Raw genomic sequence first — 21,234 nt, forward strand, 5'->3', positions numbered from 1 at the left:
CTCTTGGCAGCCTTACTTCAGTCTATTTTTGGACGATAGCTGTCATTTATAACTCTGCAGGTTTGTGAATTACAGTGCCCCTGAGCTCCTTTCTTCAACTCGCTTTCTTGTGACCTGGCCGCAACACCGCAGGATGGCTTCAGGCCCTAATCTGGTTCCGGCACGGCACGCTGAGCCTTTGGTTATTTCCTCTTCCTGGTGGGAAATGAGAGTTAAATTTGCCCGTCCAGACACCTCCAGCTAGTCTCTCCTTGGTTCTCGCTATTCCTGTTCATCTTCCGCAGAAATTGCAAACTGGGCCAAACAGGAGGTTAAAGGCGCTGACTCTCCAAGTGGGGAGAGTGTTAGTAAAGCGTCTGGAATGTTGCACCCGAGTACCAGGGGAGGAAAACTGAGACATATTTGAACACGTCTCCCGATCACATGGTTGATCATACTCTAGGTTCCACATGCATGTTTTAGCTGAAGGAAGAATACCTTAAACCTGGGTAGTTGAAACCCGTGGAATGGGTACCATGCAATATGACTTCAAAGGGTCTTCATTTGCTCACCGAACCTCTCCAATCCTATCACTGCTGCGTTTATGCCCCTGTACACATGCTTGATTCTCTTTCGGAGACATAGCAATCCATAGGTTTTAAGATACTTACTAGTCAGGTACATTCTTAGGCGTTTAATATGCGGTGTTGAGTCCATTTCGTTGAGCAAGGAGTAGCTCTTATCTATTCCATATTTGGCTTAAGGAACTTTATCTGTGCTCATTTCAATCTCTGGTTTTATGCAGCACCCCAACTCACCTTTACCCTTAAACAAGCATAAGTTGTTTTTCTAAATTTGAGACCCTGTTCTGTTCTGTAATTCAGTTCCTGTGTAGCCAAGTTTCCATTCCGTGTATTACTGATATCTTATGATGTTTCTTTTTCTGTGTGACTTATTTCAGTTAGAATCATCATACCTGAATCCACTCATTGTGCTGCTAAGGGCCTGATGACATAGATTTCATTGCTGAGTGATATTGCTTTGTAAGTGAATACCACAACTTCTTTATCCATTTTTCACTTTCTGCGATGTTGAACTTGTACTGTAAACGAGGTTCTTGTAAACAGAGCCGTTCCAAACTTTGAGGTGGCTGTGTGTTTTTGATTTTAATTTCCCTAAGCTATAGGACCATAAGTGGCAGTGCCCTAGGCTCTGTTGCTTTGTTTTTTAGATGTTTCAGGAAACACCATACACTTCTCCCGAGTGTCTGTTGGCAATTTACATCCCGCCCATCAGCATAACAAGGCTCCCAGTTCTCCATGGCCTGTCCTGCCTTTCTGGTTTTTACACTTTTTTCAGATGGCCCTTTAGACCGGGGGGAAGTGAGACTTCATTGTAGTGCAGATTTCCTTTGCAAGCTTGCTTGGTTGGCCAAAAAGGGCGTATGCGTTTTTTCCTGAATATATTCAGGAAAAAACGCATACGCCCTTTTTGGCCAAGTGCATCATTGTGGACGTTCTGCCTCTTTTCCTATGCTTTCAATGCAATTCCAGTCTACCTCCTGAAATCGGTTTCCTGCAATTCTGCCCCGCTTTCAAGTCCTCTTGGCAGCCTTACTTCAGTCTATTTTTGGACGATAGCTGTTATTTATAACTCTGCAGGTTTGTGAATTACAGTGCCCCTGAGCTCCTTTCTTCAACTCGCTTTCTTGTGACCTGGCCGCAACACCGCAGGATGGCTTCAGGCCCTAATCTGGTTCCGGCACGGCACGCTGAGCCTTTGGTTATTTCCTCTTCCTGGTGGGAAATGAGAGTTAAATTTGCCCGTCCAGACACCTCCAGCTAGTCTCTCCTTGGTTCTCGCTATTCCTGTTCATCTTCCGCAGAAATTGCAAACTGGGCCAAACAGGAGGTTAAAGGCGCTGACTCTCCAAGTGGGGAGAGTGTTAGTAAAGCGTCTGGAATGTTGCACCCGAGTACCAGGGGAGGAAAACTGAGACATATTTGAACACGTCTCCCATTCACATGGTTGATCATACTTGGGTTCCACATGCATGTTTTAGCTGAAGGAAGAATACCTTAAACCTGGAGAGTTAAGACCCGTGTAATGGGTACCATGCAATGTGACTTCAAAGGGTCTTCATTTGCTCACCGAACCTCTCCAATCCTATCACTGCTGCGTTTATGCCCCTGTACACATGCTTGATTCTCTTTCGGAGACATAGCAATCCATAGGTTTTAAGATACTTACTAGTCAGGTACATTCTTAGGCGTTTAATATGCGGTGTTGAGTCCATTTCGTTGAGCAAGGAGTAGCTCTTGTCTAATCCATATTTGACTTAAGGAACTTTATCTGTGCTCATTTCAATCTCTGGTTTTATGCAGCACCCCAACTCACCTTTCCCCTTAAGCAAGCATAAGTTGGTTTTCTAAATTTGAGACCCTGTTCTGTTCTGTAATTCAGTTCCTGTGTAGCCAAGTTTACATTCCGTGTATTACTGATATCTTATGATGTTTCTTTTTCTGTGTGACTTACTTCAGTTAGAATCATCATACCTGAATCCACTCATTGTGCTGCTAAGGGCCTGATGACACAGATTTCATTGCTGAGTGATATTGCTTTGTAAGTAAATACCACAACTTCTTTATCCATTTTTCACTTTCTGCGATGTTGAACTTGTACTGTAAATGAGGTTCTTGTAAACAGAGGCGTCCCAAACTTTGGGGTGGCTGTGTCTTTTTGATTTTAATTTCCCTAAGGTATAGGACCATAAGTGTAAGTGCCCTAGGCTCTGTTGCTTTGTTTTTTAGATGTTTCAGGAAACACCATACACTTCTCCCGAGTGTCTGTTGGCAATTTACATCCCGCCCATCAGCATAACAAGGCTCCCAGTTCTCCATGGCCTGTCCTGCCTTTCTGGATTTTACACTTTTTTCAGATGGCCCTTTTGACAAGGGGGAAGTGAGACTTCATTGTAGTGCAGATTTCCTTTGCAAGCTTGCTTGGTTGGCCAAAAAGGGCGTATGCGTTTTTTCCTGAATATATTCAGGAAAAAACGCATACGCCCTTTTTGGCCAAGTGCATCATTGTGGACGTTCTGCCTCTTTTCCTATGCTTTCAATGCAATTCCAGTCTACCTCCTGAAATCGGTTTCCTGCAATTCTGCCCCACTTTCAAGTCCTCTTGGCAGCCTTACTTCAGTCTATTTTTGGACGATAACTGTCATTTATAACTCTGCAGGTTGGTGAATTACAGTGCCCCTGAGCTCCTTTCTTCAACTCGCTTTCTTGTGACCTGGCCGCAACACCGCAGGATGGCTTCAGGCCCTAATCTGGTTCCGGCCCGGCATGCTGAGCCTTTGGTTAATTCCTCTTCCTGGTGGGAAATGAGAGTTAAATTTGCCCGTCCAGACACCTCCAGCTAGCCTCTCATTGGTTCTCGCTATTCCTGTTCATCTTCCGCAGAAATTGCAAACTGGGCCAAACAGGAGGTTAAAGGGACTGACTGTCCAAGAGGGGAGAGTGTTAGTAAAGCGTCTGGAATGTTGCACGCGAGTACCAGGGGAGGAAAACTGAGACATATTTGAACACGTCTCCCGATCACATGGTTGATCATACTCTAGGTTCCACATGCATGTTTTAGCTGAAGGAAGAATACCTTAAACCTGGGTAGTTGAAACCCGTGGAATGGGTACCATGCAATATGACTTCAAAGGGTCTTCATTTGCTCACCGAACCTCTCCAATCCTATCACTGCTGCGTTTATGCCCCTGTACACATGCTTGATTCTCTTTCGGAGACATAGCAATCCATAGGTTTTAAGATACTTACAAGTCAGGTACATTCTTAGGCGTTTAATATGCGGTGTTGAGTCCATTTCGTTGAGCAAGGAGTAGCTCTTGTCTATTCCATATTTGGCTTAAGGAACTTTATCTGTGCTCATTTCAATCTCTGGTTTTATGCAGCACCCCAACTCACCTTTACCCTTAAGCAAGCATAAGTTGTTTTTCTAAATTTGAGACCCTGTTCTGTTCTGTAATTCAGTTCCTGTGTAGCCAAGTTTACATTCCGTGTATTACTGATATCTTATGATGTTTCTTTTTCTGTGTGACTTATTTCAGTTAGAATCATCGTACCTGAATCCACTCATTATGCTGCTACGGTACTGATGACATAGATTTCATTGCTGAGTGATACTGCATTGTACGTAAGTACCACAACTTCTTTATCCATTTTTCACTTTCTGTGATATTGAACTTGTACGGTAATCGAGGTTCTTGTAAACAGAGCCGTTCCAAACTTTGGGGTGGCTGTGTCTTTTTGATTTTAATTTCCCTAAGCTATAGGACCATAAGTGGAAGTGCCCTAGGTTCTGTTGCTTTGTTTTTTAGATGTTTCAGGAAACACCATACACTTCTCTCGAGTGGTTGTTGGCAATTTACATCCCGCCCATCAGCATAACAAGGCTCCCAGTTCTCCATGGCCTGTCCTGCCTTTCTGGATTTTACACTTTTTTCAGATGGCCCTTTTGACCGGGGGGAAGTGAGACTTCATTGTAGTGCAGATTTCCTTTGCAAGCTTGCTTGGTTGGCCAAAAAGGGCGTATGCGTTTTTTCCTGAATATATTCAGGAAAAAACGCATACGCCCTTTTTGGCCAAGTGCATCATTGTGGACGTTCTGCCTCTTTTCCTATGCTTTCAATGCAATTCCAGTCTACCTCCTGAAATCGGTTTCCTGCAATTCTGCCCCGCTTTCAAGTCCTCTTGGCAGCCTTACTTCAGTCTATTTTTGGACGATAGCTGTCATTTATAACTCTGCAGGTTTGTGAATTACAGTGCCCCTGAGCTCCTTTCTTCAACTCGCTTTCTTTTGAGCTGGCCGCAACACCGCAGGATGGCTTCAGGCCCTAATCTGGTTCCGGTACGGCATGCTGAGCCTTTGGTTATTTCCTCTTCCTGGTGGGAAATGAGAGTTAAATTTGCCCGTCCAGACACCTCCAGCTAGCCTCTCATTGTTTCTCGCTATTCCTGTTCATCTTCCGCAGAAATTGCAAAGTGGGCCAAACAGGAGGTTAAAGGCGCTGACTCTCCAAGTGGGGAGAGTGTTAGTAAAGCGTCTGGAATGTTGCACCCGAGTACCAGGGGAGGAAAACTGAGACATATTTGAACATGTCTCCCGTTCTCATGGTTGATCGTACTTGGGTTCCACATGCATGTTTTAGCTGAAGGAAGAATACCTTAAACCTGGAGAGTTGAAACCCGTGGAATGGGTACCATGCAATATGACTTCAAAGGGTCTTCATTTGCTCACCGAACCTCTCCAATCTTATCACTGCTGCGTTTATGCCCCTGTACACATGCTTGATTCTCTTTTGGAGACATAGCAATCCATAGGTTTTACGATACTTACTAGTCAGGTACATTCTTAGGCGTTTAATATGCGGTGTTGAGTCCATTTCGTTGAGCAAGGAGTAGCTCTTGTCTATTCCTTATTTGACTTAAGGAACTTTATCTGTGCTCATTTCAATCTCTGGTTTTATGCAGCACCCCAACTCACCTTTACCCTTAAGCAAGCATAAGTTGGTATTCTAAATTTGAGACCCTGTTCTGTTCTGTAATTCAGTTCCTGTGTAGCCAAGTTTACATTCCGTGTATTACTGATATCTTATGATGTTTCTTTTTCTGTGTGACTTATTTCAGTTAGAATCATCATACCTGAATCCACTCATTGTGCTGCTAAGGGCCTGATGACATAGATTTCATTGCTGAGTGATATTGCTTTGTAAGTAAATACCACAACTTCTTTATCCATTTTTCACTTTCTGCGATGTTGAACTTGTACTGTAAACGAGGTTCTTGTAAACAGAGCCGTTCCAAACTTTGGGGTGGCTGTGTCTTTTTGATTTTAATTTCCCTAAGCTATAGGACCATAAGTGGAAGTGCCCTAGGTTCTGTTGCTTTGTTTTTTAGATGTTTCAGGAAACACCATACACTTCTCCCGAGTGGTTGTTGGCAATTTACATCCCACCCATCAGCATAACAAGGCTCCCAGTTCTCCATGGCCTGTCCTGCCTTTCTGGATTTTACACTGTTTTCAGATGGCCCTTTTGACCGGGGGGAAGTGAGACTTCATTGTAGTGCAGATTTCCTTTGCAAGCTTGCTTGGTTGGCCAAAAAGGGCGTATGCGTTTTTTCCTGAATATATTCAGGAAAAAACGCATACGCCCTTTTTGGCCAAGTGCATCATTGTGGACGTTCTGCCTCTTTTCCTATGCTTTCAATGCAATTCCAGTCTACCTCCTGAAATCGGTTTCCTGCAATTCTGCCCCGCTTTCAAGTCCTCTTGGCAGCCTTACTTCAGTCTATTTTTGGACGATAGCTGTCATTTATAACTCTGCAGGTTTGAGAATTACAGTGCCCCTGAGTTCCTTTCTTCAACTCGCTTTCTTGTGACCTGGCCGCAACACCGCAGGATGGCTTCAGGCCCTAATCTGGTTCCGGCCCGGCATGCTGAGCCTTTGGTTAATTCCTCTTCCTGGTGGGAAATGAGAGTTAAATTTGCCCGTCCAGACACCTCCAGCTAGCCTCTCATTGGTTCTCGCTATTCCTGTTCATCTTCCGCAGAAATTGCAAACTGGGCCAAACAGGAGGTTAAAGGGACTGACTCTCCAAGTGGGGAGAGTGTTAGTAAAGCGTCTGGAATGTTGCACCCGAGTACCAGGGGAGGAAAACTGAGACATATTTGAACACGTCTCCCGATCACATGGTTGATCATACTCTAGGTTCCACATGCATGTTTTAGCTGAAGGAAGAATACCTTAAACCTGGGTAGTTGAAACCCGTGGAATGGGTACCATGCAATATGACTTCAAAGGGTCTTCATTTGCTCACCGAACCTCTCCAATCCTATCACTGCTGCGTTTATGCCCCTGTACACATGCTTGATTCTCTTTTGGAGACATAGCTATCCATAGGTTTTAAGATACTTACAAGTCAGGTACATTCTTAGGCGTTTAATATGCGGTGTTGAGTCCATTTCGTTGAGCAAGGAGTAGCTCTAGTCTATTCCATATTTGGCTTAAGGAACTTTATCTGTGCTCATTTCAATCTCTGGTTTTATGCAGCACCCCAACTCACCTTTACCCTTAAGCAAGCATAAGTTGGTTTTCTAAATTTGAGACCCTGTTCTGTTCTGTAATTCAGTTCCTGTGTAGCCAAGTTTCCATTCCGTGTATTACTGATATCTTATGATGTTTCTTTTTCTGTGTGACTTATTTCAGTTAGAATCATCATACCTGAATCCATTCATTGTGCTGCTAAGGGCCTGATGACATAGATTTCATTGCTGAGTGATATTGCTTTGTAAGTGAATACCACAACTTCTTTATCCATTTTTCACTTTCTGCGATGTTGAACTTGTACTGTAAACGAGGTTCTTGTAAACATAGCCGTTCCAAACTTTGGGGTGGCTGTGTCTTTTTGATTTTAATTTCCCTAAGCTATAGGACCATAAGTGGAAGTGCCCTAGGTTCTGTTGCTTTGTTTTTTAGATGTTTCAGGAAACACCATACACTTCTCCCAAGTGGTTGTTGGCAATTTACATCCCGCCCATCAGCATAACAAGGCTCCCAGTTCTCCATGGCCTGTCCTGCCTTTCTGGATTTTACACTTTTTTCAGATGGCCCTTTTGACCGGGGGGAAGTGAGACTTCATTGTAGTGCAGATTTCCTTTGCAAGCTTGCTTGGTTGGCCAAAAAGGGCGTATGCGTTTTTTCCTGAATATATTCAGGAAAAAACGCATACGCCCTTTTTGGCCAAGTGCATCATTGTGGACGTTCTGCCTCTTTTCCTATGCTTTCAATGCAATTCCAGTCTACCTCCTGAAATCGGTTTCCTGCAATTCTGCCCCGCTTTCAAGTCCTCTTGGCAGCCTTACTTCAGTCTATTTTTGGACGATAGCTGTCATTTATAACTCTGCAGGTTTGTGAATTACAGTGCCCCTGAGCTCCTTTCTTCAACTCGCTTTCTTGTGACCTGGCCGCAACACCGCAGGATGGCTTCAGGCCCTAATCTGGTTCCGGCCCGGCATGCTGAGCCTTTGGTTAATTCCTCTTCCTGGTGGAAATGAGAGTTAAATTTGCCCGTCCAGACACCTCCAGCTAGCCTCTCATTGGTTCTCGCTATTCCTGTTCATCTTCCGCAGAAATTGCAAACTGGGCCAAACAGGAGGTTAAAGGGAGTGACTCTCCAAGTGGGGAGAGTGTTAGTAAAGCGTCTGGAATGTTGCACCCGAGTACCAGGGGAAGAAAACTGAGACATATTTGAACACGTCTCCCGATCACATGGTTGATCATACTCTAGGTTCCACATGCATGTTTTAGCTGAAGGAAGAATACCTTAAACCTGGGTAGTTGAAACCCGTGGAATGGGTACCATGCAATATGACTTCAAAGGGTCTTCATTTGCTCACCGAACCTCTCCAATCCTATCACTGCTGCATTTATGCCCCTGTACACATGCTTGATTCTTTTTTGGAGACATAGCAATCCATAGGTTTTAAGATACTTACTAGTCAGGTACATTCTTAGGCGTTTAATATGGTGTGTTGAGTCCATTTCGTTGAGCAAGGAGTAGCTCTTGTCTATTCCATATTTGGCTTAAGGAATTTTATCTGTGCTCATTTCAATCTCTGGTTTTATGCAGCACCCCAACTCACCTTTACCCTTAAGCAAGAATAAGTTGGTTTTCTAAATTTGAGACCCTGTTCTGTTCTGTAATTCAGTTCCTGTGTAGCCAAGTTTCCATTCCGTGTATTACTGATATCTTATGATGTTTCTTTTTCTGTGTGACTTATTTCAGTTAGAATCATCATACCTGAATCCACTCATTGTGCTGCTAAGGGCCTGATGACATAGATTTCATTGCTGAGTGATATTGCTTTGTAAGTAAATACCACAACTTCTTTATCCATTTTTCACTTTCTGCGATGTTGAACTTGTACTGTAAACGAGGTTCTTGTAAACAGAGCCGTTCCAAACTTTGGGGTGGCTGTGTCTTTTTGATTTTAATTTCCCTAAGCTATAGGACCATAAGTGGAAGTGCCCTAGGTTCTGTTGCTTTGTTTTTTAGATGTTTCAGGAAACACCATACACTTCTCTCGAGTGGTTGTTGGCAATTTACATTCCGCCCATCAGCATAACAAGGCTCCCAGTTCTCCATGGCCTGTCCTGCCTTTCTGGATTTTACACTTTTTTCAGATGGCCCTTTTGACCGGGGGGAAGTGAGACTTCATTGTAGTGCAGATTTCCTTTGCAAGCTTGCTTGGTTGGCCAAAAAGGGCGTATGCGTTTTTTCCTGAATATATTCAGGAAAAAACGCATACGCCCTTTTTGGCCAAGTGCATCATTGTGGACGTTCTGCCTCTTTTCCTATGCTTTCAATGCAATTCCAGTCTACCTCCTGAAATCGGTTTCCTGCAATTCTGCCCCGCTTTCAAGTCCTCTTGGCAGCCTTACTTCAGTCTATTTTTGGACGATAGCTGTCATTTATAACTCTGCAGGTTTGTGAATTACAGTGCCCCTGAGCTCCTTTCTTCAACTCGCTTTCTTTTGAGCTGGCCGCAACACCGCAGGATGGCTTCAGGCCCTAATCTGGTTCCGGTACGGCATGCTGAGCCTTTGGTTATTTCCTCTTCCTGGTGGGAAATGAGAGTTAAATTTGCCCGTCCAGACACCTCCAGCTAGCCTCTCATTGTTTCTCGCTATTCCTGTTCATCTTCCGCAGAAATTGCAAAGTGGGCCAAACAGGAGGTTAAAGGCGCTGACTCTCCAAGTGGGGAGAGTGTTAGTAAAGCGTCTGGAATGTTGCACCCGAGTACCAGGGGAGGAAAACTGAGACATATTTGAACATGTCTCCCGTTCTCATGGTTGATCGTACTTGGGTTCCACATGCATGTTTTAGCTGAAGGAAGAATACCTTAAACCTGGAGAGTTGAAACCCGTGGAATGGGTACCATGCAATATGACTTCAAAGGGTCTTCATTTGCTCACCGAACCTCTCCAATCTTATCACTGCTGCGTTTATGCCCCTGTACACATGCTTGATTCTCTTTTGGAGACATAGCAATCCATAGGTTTTACGATACTTACTAGTCAGGTACATTCTTAGGCGTTTAATATGCGGTGTTGAGTCCATTTCGTTGAGCAAGGAGTAGCTCTTGTCTATTCCTTATTTGACTTAAGGAACTTTATCTGTGCTCATTTCAATCTCTGGTTTTATGCAGCACCCCAACTCACCTTTACCCTTAAGCAAGCATAAGTTGGTATTCTAAATTTGAGACCCTGTTCTGTTCTGTAATTCAGTTCCTGTGTAGCCAAGTTTACATTCCGTGTATTACTGATATCTTATGATGTTTCTTTTTCTGTGTGACTTATTTCAGTTAGAATCATCATACCTGAATCCACTCATTGTGCTGCTAAGGGCCTGATGACATAGATTTCATTGCTGAGTGATATTGCTTTGTAAGTAAATACCACAACTTCTTTATCCATTTTTCACTTTCTGCGATGTTGAACTTGTACTGTAAACGAGGTTCTTGTAAACAGAGCCGTTCCAAACTTTGGGGTGGCTGTGTCTTTTTGATTTTAATTTCCCTAAGCTATAGGACCATAAGTGGAAGTGCCCTAGGTTCTGTTGCTTTGTTTTTTAGATGTTTCAGGAAACACCATACACTTCTCCCGAGTGGTTGTTGGCAATTTACATCCCACCCATCAGCATAACAAGGCTCCCAGTTCTCCATGGCCTGTCCTGCCTTTCTGGATTTTACACTGTTTTCAGATGGCCCTTTTGACCGGGGGGAAGTGAGACTTCATTGTAGTGCAGATTTCCTTTGCAAGCTTGCTTGGTTGGCCAAAAAGGGCGTATGCGTTTTTTCCTGAATATATTCAGGAAAAAACGCATACGCCCTTTTTGGCCAAGTGCATCATTGTGGACGTTCTGCCTCTTTTCCTATGCTTTCAATGCAATTCCAGTCTACCTCCTGAAATCGGTTTCCTGCAATTCTGCCCCACTTTCAAGTCCTCTTGGCAGCCTTACTTCAGTCTATTTTTGGACGATAGCTGTCATTTATAACTCTGCAGGTTTGTGAATTACAGTGCCCCTGAGTTCCTTTCTTCAACTCGCTTTCTTGTGACCTGGCCGCAACACCGCAGGATGGCTTCAGGCCCTAATCTGGTTCCGGCCCGGCATGCTGAGCCTTTGGTTAATTCCTCTTCCTGGTGGGAAATGAGAGTTAAATTTGCCCGTCCAGACACCTCCAACTAGCCTCTCATTGGTTCTCGCTATTCCTGTTCATCTTCCGCAGAAATTGCAAACTGGGCCAAACAGGAGGTTAAAGGGACTGACTCTCCAAGTGGGGAGAGTGTTAGTAAAGCGTCTGGAATGTTGCACCCGAGTACCAGGGGAGGAAAACTGAGACATATTTGAACACGTCTCCCGATCACATGGTTGATCATACTCTAGGTTCCACATGCATGTTTTAGCTGAAGGAAGAATACCTTAAACCTGGGTAGTTGAAACCCGTGGAATGGGTACCATGCAATATGACTTCAAAGGGTCTTCATTTGCTCACCGAACCTCTCCAATCCTATCACTGCTGCGTTTATGCCCCTGTACACATGCTTGATTCTCTTTTGGAGACATAGCTATCCATAGGTTTTAAGATACTTACAAGTCAGGTACATTCTTATGCGTTTAATATGCGGTGTTGAGTCCATTTCGTTGAGCAAGGAGTAGCTCTAGTCTCTTCCATATTTGGCTTAAGGAACTTTATCTGTGCTCATTTCAATCTCTGGTTTTATGCAGCACCCCAACTCACCTTTCCCCTTAAGCAAGCATAAGTTGGTTTTCTAAATTTGAGACCCTGTTCTGTTCTGTAATTCAGTTCCTGTGTAGCCAAGTTTCCATTCCGTGTATTACTGATATCTTATGATGTTTCTTTTTCTGTGTGACTTATTTCAGTTAGAATCATCATACCTGAATCCACTCATTGTGCTGCTAAGGGCCTGATGACATAGATTTCATTGCTGAGTGATATTGCTTTGTAAGTGAATACCACAACTTCTTTATCCATTTTTCACTTTCTGCGATGTTGAACTTGTACTGTAAACGAGGTTCTTGTAAACAGAGCCGTTCCAAACTTTGGGGTGGCTGTGTCTTTTTGATTTTAATTTCCCTAAGCTATAGGACCATAAGTGGAAGTGCCCTAGGTTCTGTTGCTTTGTTTTTTAGATGTTTCAGGAAACACCATACACTTCTCCCGAGTGGTTGTTGGCAATTTACATCCCACCCATCAGCATAACAAGGCTCCCAGTTCTCCATGGCCTGTCCTGCCTTTCTGGATTTTACACTTTTTTCAGATGGCCCTTTTGACCGGGGGGAAGTGAGACTTCATTGTAGTGCAGATTTCCTTTGCAAGCTTGCTTGGTTGGCCAAAAAGGGCGTATGCGTTTTTTCCTGAATATATTCAGGAAAAAACGCATACGCCCTTTTTGGCCAAGTGCATCATTGTGGACGTTCTGCCTCTTTTCCTATGCTTTCAATGCAATTCCAGTCTACCTCCTGAAATCGGTTTCCTGCAATTCTGCCCCGCTTTCAAGTCCTCTTGGCAGCCTTACTTCAGTCTATTTTTGGACGATAGCTGTCATTTATAACTCTGCAGGTTTGTGAATTACAGTGCCCCTGAGCTCCTTTCTTCAACTCGCTTTCTTTTGAGCTGGCCGCAACACCGCAGGATGGCTTCAGGCCCTAATCTGGTTCCGGTACGGCACGCTGAGCCTTTGGTTATTTCCTCTTCCTGGTGGGAAATGAGAGTTAAATTTGCCCGTCCAGACACCTCCAGCTAGCCTCTCATTGGTTCTCGCTATTCCTGTTCATCTTCCGCAGAAATTGCAAAGTGGGCCAAACAGGAGGTTAAAGGCGCTGACTCTCCAAGTGGGGAGAGTGTTAGTAAAGCGTCTGGAATGTTGCACCCGAGTACCAGGGGAGGAAAACTGAGACATATTTGAACACGTCTCCCGTTCACATGGTTGATCATACTTGGGTTCCACATGCATGTTTTAGCTGAAGGAAGAATACCTTAAACCTGGAGAGTTGAGACCCGTGGAATGGGTACCATGCAATATGACTTCAAAGGGTCTTCATTTGCTCACCGAACCTCTCCAATCCTATCACTGCTGCGTTTATGCCCCTGTACACATGCTTGATTCTCTTTCGGAGACATAGCAATCCATAGGTTTTACGATACTTACTAGTCAGGTACATTCTTAGGCGTTTAATATGCGGTGTTGAGTCCATTTCGTTGAGCAAGGAGTAGCTCTTGTCTATTCCATATTTGACTTAAGGAACTTTATCTGTGCTCATTTCAATCTCTGGTTTTATGCAGCACCCCAACTCACCTTTACCCTTAAACAAGAATAAGTTGGTTTTCTAAATTTGAGACCCTGTTCTGTTCTGTAATTCAGTTCCTGTGTAGCCAAGTTTCCATTCCGTGTATTACTGATATCTTATGATGTTTCTTTTTCTGTGTGACTTATTTCAGTTAGAATCATCATACCTGAATCCACTCATTGTGATGCTAAGGGCCTGATGACATAGATTTCATTGCTGAGTGATATTGCTTTGTAAGTAAATACCACAACTTCTTTATCCATTTTTCACTTTCTGCGATGTTGAACTTGTACTGTAAACGAGGTTCTTGTAAACAGAGCCGTTCCAAACTTTGGGGTGGCTGTGTCTTTTTGATTTTAATTTCCCTAAGCTATAGGACCATAAGTGGAAGTGCCCTAGGTTCTGTTGCTTTGTTTTTTAGATGTTTCAGGAAACACCATACACTTCTCTCGAGTGGTTGTTGGCAATTTACATCCCGCCCATCAGCATAACAAGGCTCCCAGTTCTCCATGGCCTGTCCTGCCTTTCTGGATTTTACATTTTTTTCAGATGGCCCTGTTGACCGGGGGGAAGTGAGACTTCATTGTAGTGCAGATTTCCTTTGCAAGCTTGCTTGGTTGGCCAAAAAGGGCGTATGCGTTCTTTCCTGAATATATTCAGGAAAAAACGCATATGCCCTTTTTGGCCAAGTGCATCATTGTGGACGTTCTGCCTCTTTTCCTATGCTTTCAATGCAATTCCAGTCTACCTCCTGAAATCGGTTTCCTGCAATTCTGCCCCGCTTTCAAGTCCTCTTGGCAGCCTTACTTCAGTCTATTTTTGGACGATAGCTGTCATTTATAACTCTGCAGGTTTGTGAATTACAGTGCCCCTGAGCTCCTTTCTTCAACTCGCTTTCTTTTGAGCTGGCCGCAACACCGCAGGATGGCTTCAGGCCCTAATCTGGTTCCGGTACGGCATGCTGAGCCTTTGGTTATTTCCTCTTCCTGGTGGGAAATGAGAGTTAAATTTGCCCGTCCAGACACCTCCAGCTAGCCTCTCATTGTTTCTCGCTATTCCTGTTCATCTTCCGCAGAAATTGCAAAGTGGGCCAAACAGGAGGTTAAAGGCGCTGACTCTCCAAGTGGGGAGAGTGTTAGTAAAGCGTCTGGAATGTTGCACCCGAGTACCAGGGGAGGAAAACTGAGACATATTTGAACACGTCTCCCGTTCTCATGGTTGATCGTACTTGGGTTCCACATGCATGTTTTAGCTGAAGGAAGAATACCTTAAACCTGGAGAGTTGAAACCCGTGGAATGGGTACCATGCAATATGACTTCAAAGGGTCTTCATTTGCTCACCGAACCTCTCCAATCCTATCACTGCTGCGTTTATGCCCCTGTACACATGCTTGATTCTCTTTTGGAGACATAGCAATCCATAGGTTTTAAGATACTTACAAGTCAGGTACATTCTTAGGCGTTTAATATGCGGTGTTGAGTCCATTTCGTTGAGCAAGGAGTAGCTCTAGTCTATTCCATATTTGGCTTAAGGAACTTTATCTGTGCTCATTTCAATCTCTGGTTTTATGCAGCACCCCAACTCACCTTTACCCTTAAGCAAGCATATGTTGTTTTTCTAAATTTGAGACCCTGTTCTGTTCTGTAATTCAGTTCCTGTGTAGCCAAGTTTCCATTCCGTGTATTACTGATATCTTATGATGTTTCTTTTTCTGTGTGACTTATTTCAGTTAGAATCATCATACCTGAATCCACTCATTGTGCTGCTAAGGGCCTGATGACATAGATTTCATTGCTGAGTGATATTGCTTTGTAAGTGAATACCACAACTTCTTTATCCATTTTTCACTTTCTGCGATGTTGAACTTGTACTGTAAACGAGGTTCTTGTAAACAGAGCCGTTCCAAACTTTGGGGTGGCTGTGTCTTTTTGATTTTAATTTCCCTAAGCTATAGGACCATAAGTGGAAGTGCCCTAGGTTCTGTTGCTTTGTTTTTTAGATGTTTCAGGAAACACCATACACTTCTCCCGAGTGGTTGTTGGCAATTTACATCCCGCCCATCAGCATAACAAGGCTCCCAGTTCTCCATGGCCTGTCCTGCCTTTCTGGATTTTACACTTTTTTCAGATGGCCCTTTTGACCGGGGGGAAGTGAGACTTCATTGTAGTGCAGATTTCCTTTGCAAGCTTGCTTGGTTGGCCAAAAAGGGCGTATGCGTTTTTTCCTGAATATATTCAGGAAAAAACGCATACGCCCTTTTTGGCCAAGTGCATCATTGTGGACGTTCTGCCTCTTTTCCTATGCTTTCAATGCAATTCCAGTCTACCTCCTGAAATCGGTTTCCTGCAATTCTGCCCCGCTTTCAAGTCCTCTTGGCAGCCTTACTTCAGTCTATTTTTGGACGATAGCTGTCATTTATAACTCTGCAGGTTTGTGAATTACAGTGCCCCTGAGCTCCTTTCTTCAACTCGCTTTCTTTTGAGCTGGCCGCAACACCGCAGGATGGCTTCAGGCCCTAATCTGGTTCCGGTACGGCACGCTGAGCCTTTGGTTATTTCCTCTTCCTGGTGGGAAATGAGAGTTAAATTTGCCCGTCCAGACACCTCCAGCTAGCCTCTCATTGGTTCTCGCTATTCCTGTTCATCTTCCGCAGAAATTGCAAAGTGGGCCAAACAGGAGGTTAAAGGCGCTGACTCTCCAAGTGGGGAGAGTGTTAGTAAAGCGTCTGGAATGTTGCACCCGAGTACCAGGGGAGGAAAACTGAGACATATTTGAACACGTCTCCCGTTCACATGGTTGATCATACTTGGGTTCCACATGCATGTTTTAGCTGAAGGAAGAATACCTTAAACCTGGAGAGTTGAGACCCGTGGAATGGGTACCATGCAATATGACTTCAAAGGGTCTTCATTTGCTCACCGAACCTCTCCAATCCTATCACTGCTGCGTTTATGCCCCTGTACACATGCTTGATTGTCTTTCGGAGACATAGCAATCCATAGGTTTTACGATACTTACTAGTCAGGTACATTCTTAGGCGTTTAATATGCGGTGTTGAGTCCATTTCGTTGAGCAAGGAGTAGCTCTTGTCTATTCCATATTTGACTTAAGGAACTTTATCTGTGCTCATTTCAATCTCTGGTTTTATGCAGCACCCCAACTCACCTTTACCCTTAAGCAAGCATAAGTTGGTATTCTAAATTTGAGACCCTGTTCTGTTCTGTAATTCAGTTCCTGTGTAGCCAAGTTTACATTCCGTGTATTACTGATATCTTATGATGTTTCTTTTTCTGTGTGACTTATTTCAGTTAGAATCATCATACCTGAATCCATTCATTGTGATGCTAAGGGCCTGATGACATAGATTTCATTGCTGAGTGATATTGCTTTGTAAGTAAATACCACAACTTCTTTATCCATTTTTCACTTTCTGCGATGTTGAACTTGTACTGTAAACGAGGTTCTTGTAAACAGAGCCGTTCCAAACTTTGGGGTGGCTGTGTCTTTTTGATTTTAATTTCCCTAAGCTATAGGACCATAAGTGGAAGTGCCCTAGGTTCTGTTGCTTTGTTTTTTAGATGTTTCAGGAAACACCATACACTTCTCCCGAGTGGTTGTTGGCAATTTACATCCCACCCATCAGCATAACAAGGCTCCCAGTTCTCCATGGCCTGTCCTGCCTTTCTGGATTTTACACTGTTTTCAGATGGCCCTTTTGACCGGGGGGAAGTGAGACTTCATTGTAGTGCAGATTTCCTTTGCAAGCTTGCTTGGTTGGCCAAAAAGGGCGTATGCGTTTTTTCCTGAATATATTCAGGAAAAAACGCATACGCCCTTTTTGGCCAAGTGCATCATTGTGGACGTTCTGCCTCTTTTCCTATGCTTTCAATGCAATTCCAGTCTACCTCCTGAAATCGGTTTCCTGCAATTCTGCCCCGCTTTCAAGTCCTCTTGGCAGCCTTACTTCAGTCTATTTTTGGAAGATAGCTGTCATTTATAACTCTGCAGGTTTGAGAATTACAGTGCTCCTGAGCTCCTTTCTTCAACTCGCTTTCTTGTGACCTGGCCGCAACACCGCAGGATGGCTTCAGGCCCTAATCTGGTTCCGGCACGGCACGCTGAGCCTTCGGTTATTTCCTCTTCCTGGTGGGAAATGAGAGTTAAATTTGCCCGTCCAGACACCTCCAGCTAGCCTCTCATTGGTTCTCGCTATTCCTGTTCATCTTCCGCAGAAATTGCAAAGTGGGCCAAACAGGAGGTTAAAGGCGCTGACTCTCCAAGTGGGGAGAGTGTTAGTAAAGCGTCTGGAATGTTGCACCCGAGTACCAGGGGAGGAAAACTGAGACATATTTGAACACGTCTCCCGTTCTCATGGTTGATCGTACTTGGGTTCCACATGCATGTTTTAGCTGAAGGAAGAATACCTTAAACCTGGAGAGTTGAAACCCGTGGAATGGGTACCATGCAATATGACTTCAAAGGGTCTTCATTTGCTCACCGAACCTCTCCAATCCTATCACTGCTGCGTTTATGCCCCTGTACACATGCTTGATTCTCTTTTGGAGACATAGCTATCCATAGGTTTTAAGATACTTACAAGTCAGGTACATTCTTAGGCGTTTAATATGCGGTGTTGAGTCCATTTCGTTGAGCAAGGAGTAGCTCTAGTCTATTCCATATTTGGCTTAAGGAACTTTATCTGTGCTCATTTCAATCTCTGGTTTTATGCAGCACCCCAACTCACCTTTACCCTTAAGCAAGCATATGTTGTTTTTCTAAATTTGAGACCCTGTTCTGTTCTGTAATTCAGTTCCTGTGTAGCCAAGTTTCCATTCCGTGTATTACTGATATCTTATGATGTTTCTTTTTCTGTGTGACTTATTTCAGTTAGAATCATCATACCTGAATCCACTCATTGTGCTGCTAAGGGCCTGATGACATAGATTTCATTGCTGAGTGATATTGCTTTGTAAGTGAATACCACAACTTCTTTATCCATTTTTCACTTTCTGCGATGTTGAACTTGTACTGTAAACGAGGTTCTTGTAAACAGAGCCGTTCCAAACTTTGGGGTGGCTGTGTCTTTTTGATTTTAATTTCCCTAAGCTATAGGACCATAAGTGGAAGTGCCCTAGGTTCTGTTGCTTTGTTTTTTAGATGTTTCAGGAAACACCATACACTTCTCCCGAGTGGTTGTTGGCAATTTACATCCCGCCCATCAGCATAACAAGGCTCCCAGTTCTCCATGGCCTGTCCTGCCTTTCTGGATTTTACACTTTTTTCAGATGGCCCTTTTGACCGGGGGGAAGTGAGACTTCATTGTAGTGCAGATTTCCTTTGCAAGCTTGCTTGGTTGGCCAAAAAGGGCGTATGCGTTTTTTCCTGAATATATTCAGGAAAAAACGCATACGCCCTTTTTGGCCAAGTGCATCATTGTGGACGTTCTGCCTCTTTTCCTATGCTTTCAATGCAATTCCAGTCTACCTCCTGAAATCGGTTTCCTGCAATTCTGCCCCGCTTTCAAGTCCTCTTGGCAGCCTTACTTCAGTCTATTTTTGGACGATAGCTGTCATTTATAACTCTGCAGGTTTGTGAATTACAGTGCCCCTGAGCTCCTTTCTTCAACTCGCTTTCTTTTGAGCTGGCCGCAACACCGCAGGATGGCTTCAGGCCCTAATCTGGTTCCGGTACGGCACGCTGAGCCTTTGGTTATTTCCTCTTCCTGGTGGGAAATGAGAGTTAAATTTGCCCGTCCAGACACCTCCAGCTAGCCTCTCATTGGTTCTCGCTATTCCTGTTCATCTTCCGCAGAAATTGCAAAGTGGGCCAAACAGGAGGTTAAAGGCGCTGACTCTCCAAGTGGGGAGAGTGTTAGTAAAGCGTCTGGAATGTTGCACCCGAGTACCAGGGGAGGAAAACTGAGACATATTTGAACACGTCTCCCGTTCACATGGTTGATCATACTTGGGTTCCACATGCATGTTTTAGCTGAAGGAAGAATACCTTAAACCTGGAGAGTTGAGACCCGTGGAATGGGTACCATGCAATATGACTTCAAAGGGTTTTCATTTGCTCACCGAACCTCTCCAATCCTATCACTGCTGCGTTTATGCCCCTGTACACATGCTTGATTGTCTTTCGGAGACATAGCAATCCATAGGTTTTACGATACTTACTAGTCAGGTACATTCTTAGGCGTTTAATATGCGGTGTTGAGTCCATTTCGTTGAGCAAGGAGTAGCTCTTGTCTATTCCATATTTGACTTAAGGAACTTTATCTGTGCTCATTTCAATCTCTGGTTTTATGCAGCACCCCAACTCACCTTTACCCTTAAGCAAGCATAAGTTGGTATTCTAAATTTGAGACCCTGTTCTGTTCTGTAATTCAGTTCCTGTGTAGCCAAGTTTACATTCCGTGTATTACTGATATCTTATGATGTTTCTTTTTCTGTGTGACTTATTTCAGTTAGAATCATCATACCTGAATCCATTCATTGTGATGCTAAGGGCCTGATGACATAGATTTCATTGCTGAGTGATATTGCTTTGTAAGTAAATAGCACAACTTCTTTATCCATTTTTCACTTTCTGCGATGTTGAACTTGTACTGTAAACGAGGTTCTTGTAAACAGAGCCGTTCCAAACTTTGGGGTGGCTGTGTCTTTTTGATTTTAATTTCCCTAAGCTATAGGACCATAAGTGGAAGTGCCCTAGGTTCTGTTGCTTTGTTTTTTAGATGTTTCAGGAAACATCATACACTTCTCCCGAGTGGTTGTTGGCAATTTACATCCCACCCATCAGCATAACAAGGCTCCCAGTTCTCCATGGCCTGTCCTGCCTTTCTGGATTTTACACTGTTTTCAGATGGCCCTTTTGACCGGGGGGAAGTGAGACTTCATTGTAGTGCAGATTTCCTTTGCAAGCTTGCTTGGTTGGCCAAAAAGGGCGTATGCGTTTTTTCCTGAATATATTCAGGAAAAAACGCATACGCCCTTTTTGGCCAAGTGCATCATTGTGGACGTTCTGCCTCTTTTCCTATGCTTTCAATGCAATTCCAGTCTACCTCCTGAAATCGGTTTCCTGCAATTCTGCCCCGCTTTCAAGTCCTCTTGGCAGCCTTACTTCAGTCTATTTTTGGAAGATAGCTGTCATTTATAACTCTGCAGGTTTGAGAATTACAGTGCTCCTGAGCTCCTTTCTTCAACTCGCTTTCTTGTGACCTGGCCGCAACACCGCAGGATGGCTTCAGGCCCTAATCTGGTTCCGGCACGGCACGCTGAGCCTTCGGTTATTTCCTCTTCCTGGTGGGAAATGAGAGTTAAATTTGCCCGTCCAGACACCTCCAGCTAGTCTCTCATTGGTTCTCGCTATTCCTGTTCATCTTCCGCAGAAATTGCAAAGTGGGCCAAACAGGAGGTTAAAGGCGCTGACTCTCCAAGTGGGGAGAGTGTTAGTAAAGCGTCTGGAATGTTGCACCCGAGTACCAGGGGAGGAAAACTGAGACATATTTGAACACGTCTCCCGTTCACATGGTTGATCATACTTGGGTTCCACATGCATGTTTTAGCTGAAGGAAGAATACCTTAAACCTGGAGAGTTAAGACCCGTGTAATGGGTACCATGCAATATGACTTCAAAGGGTCTTCATTTGCTCACCGAACCTCTCCAATCCTATCACTGCTGCGTTTATGCCCCTGTACACATGGTTGATTCTCTTTCGGAGACATAGCAATCCATAGGTTTTAAGATACTTACTAGTCAGGCACATTCTTAGGCGTTTAATATGCGGTGTTGAGTCCATTTCGTTGA

The sequence above is a fragment of the Stenella coeruleoalba genome (genome assembly GCF_951394435.1).
Source record: "Stenella coeruleoalba genome assembly, contig: scaffold_363, whole genome shotgun sequence".
In the NCBI taxonomy this organism is placed as follows: Eukaryota; Metazoa; Chordata; class Mammalia; order Artiodactyla; family Delphinidae; genus Stenella; species Stenella coeruleoalba.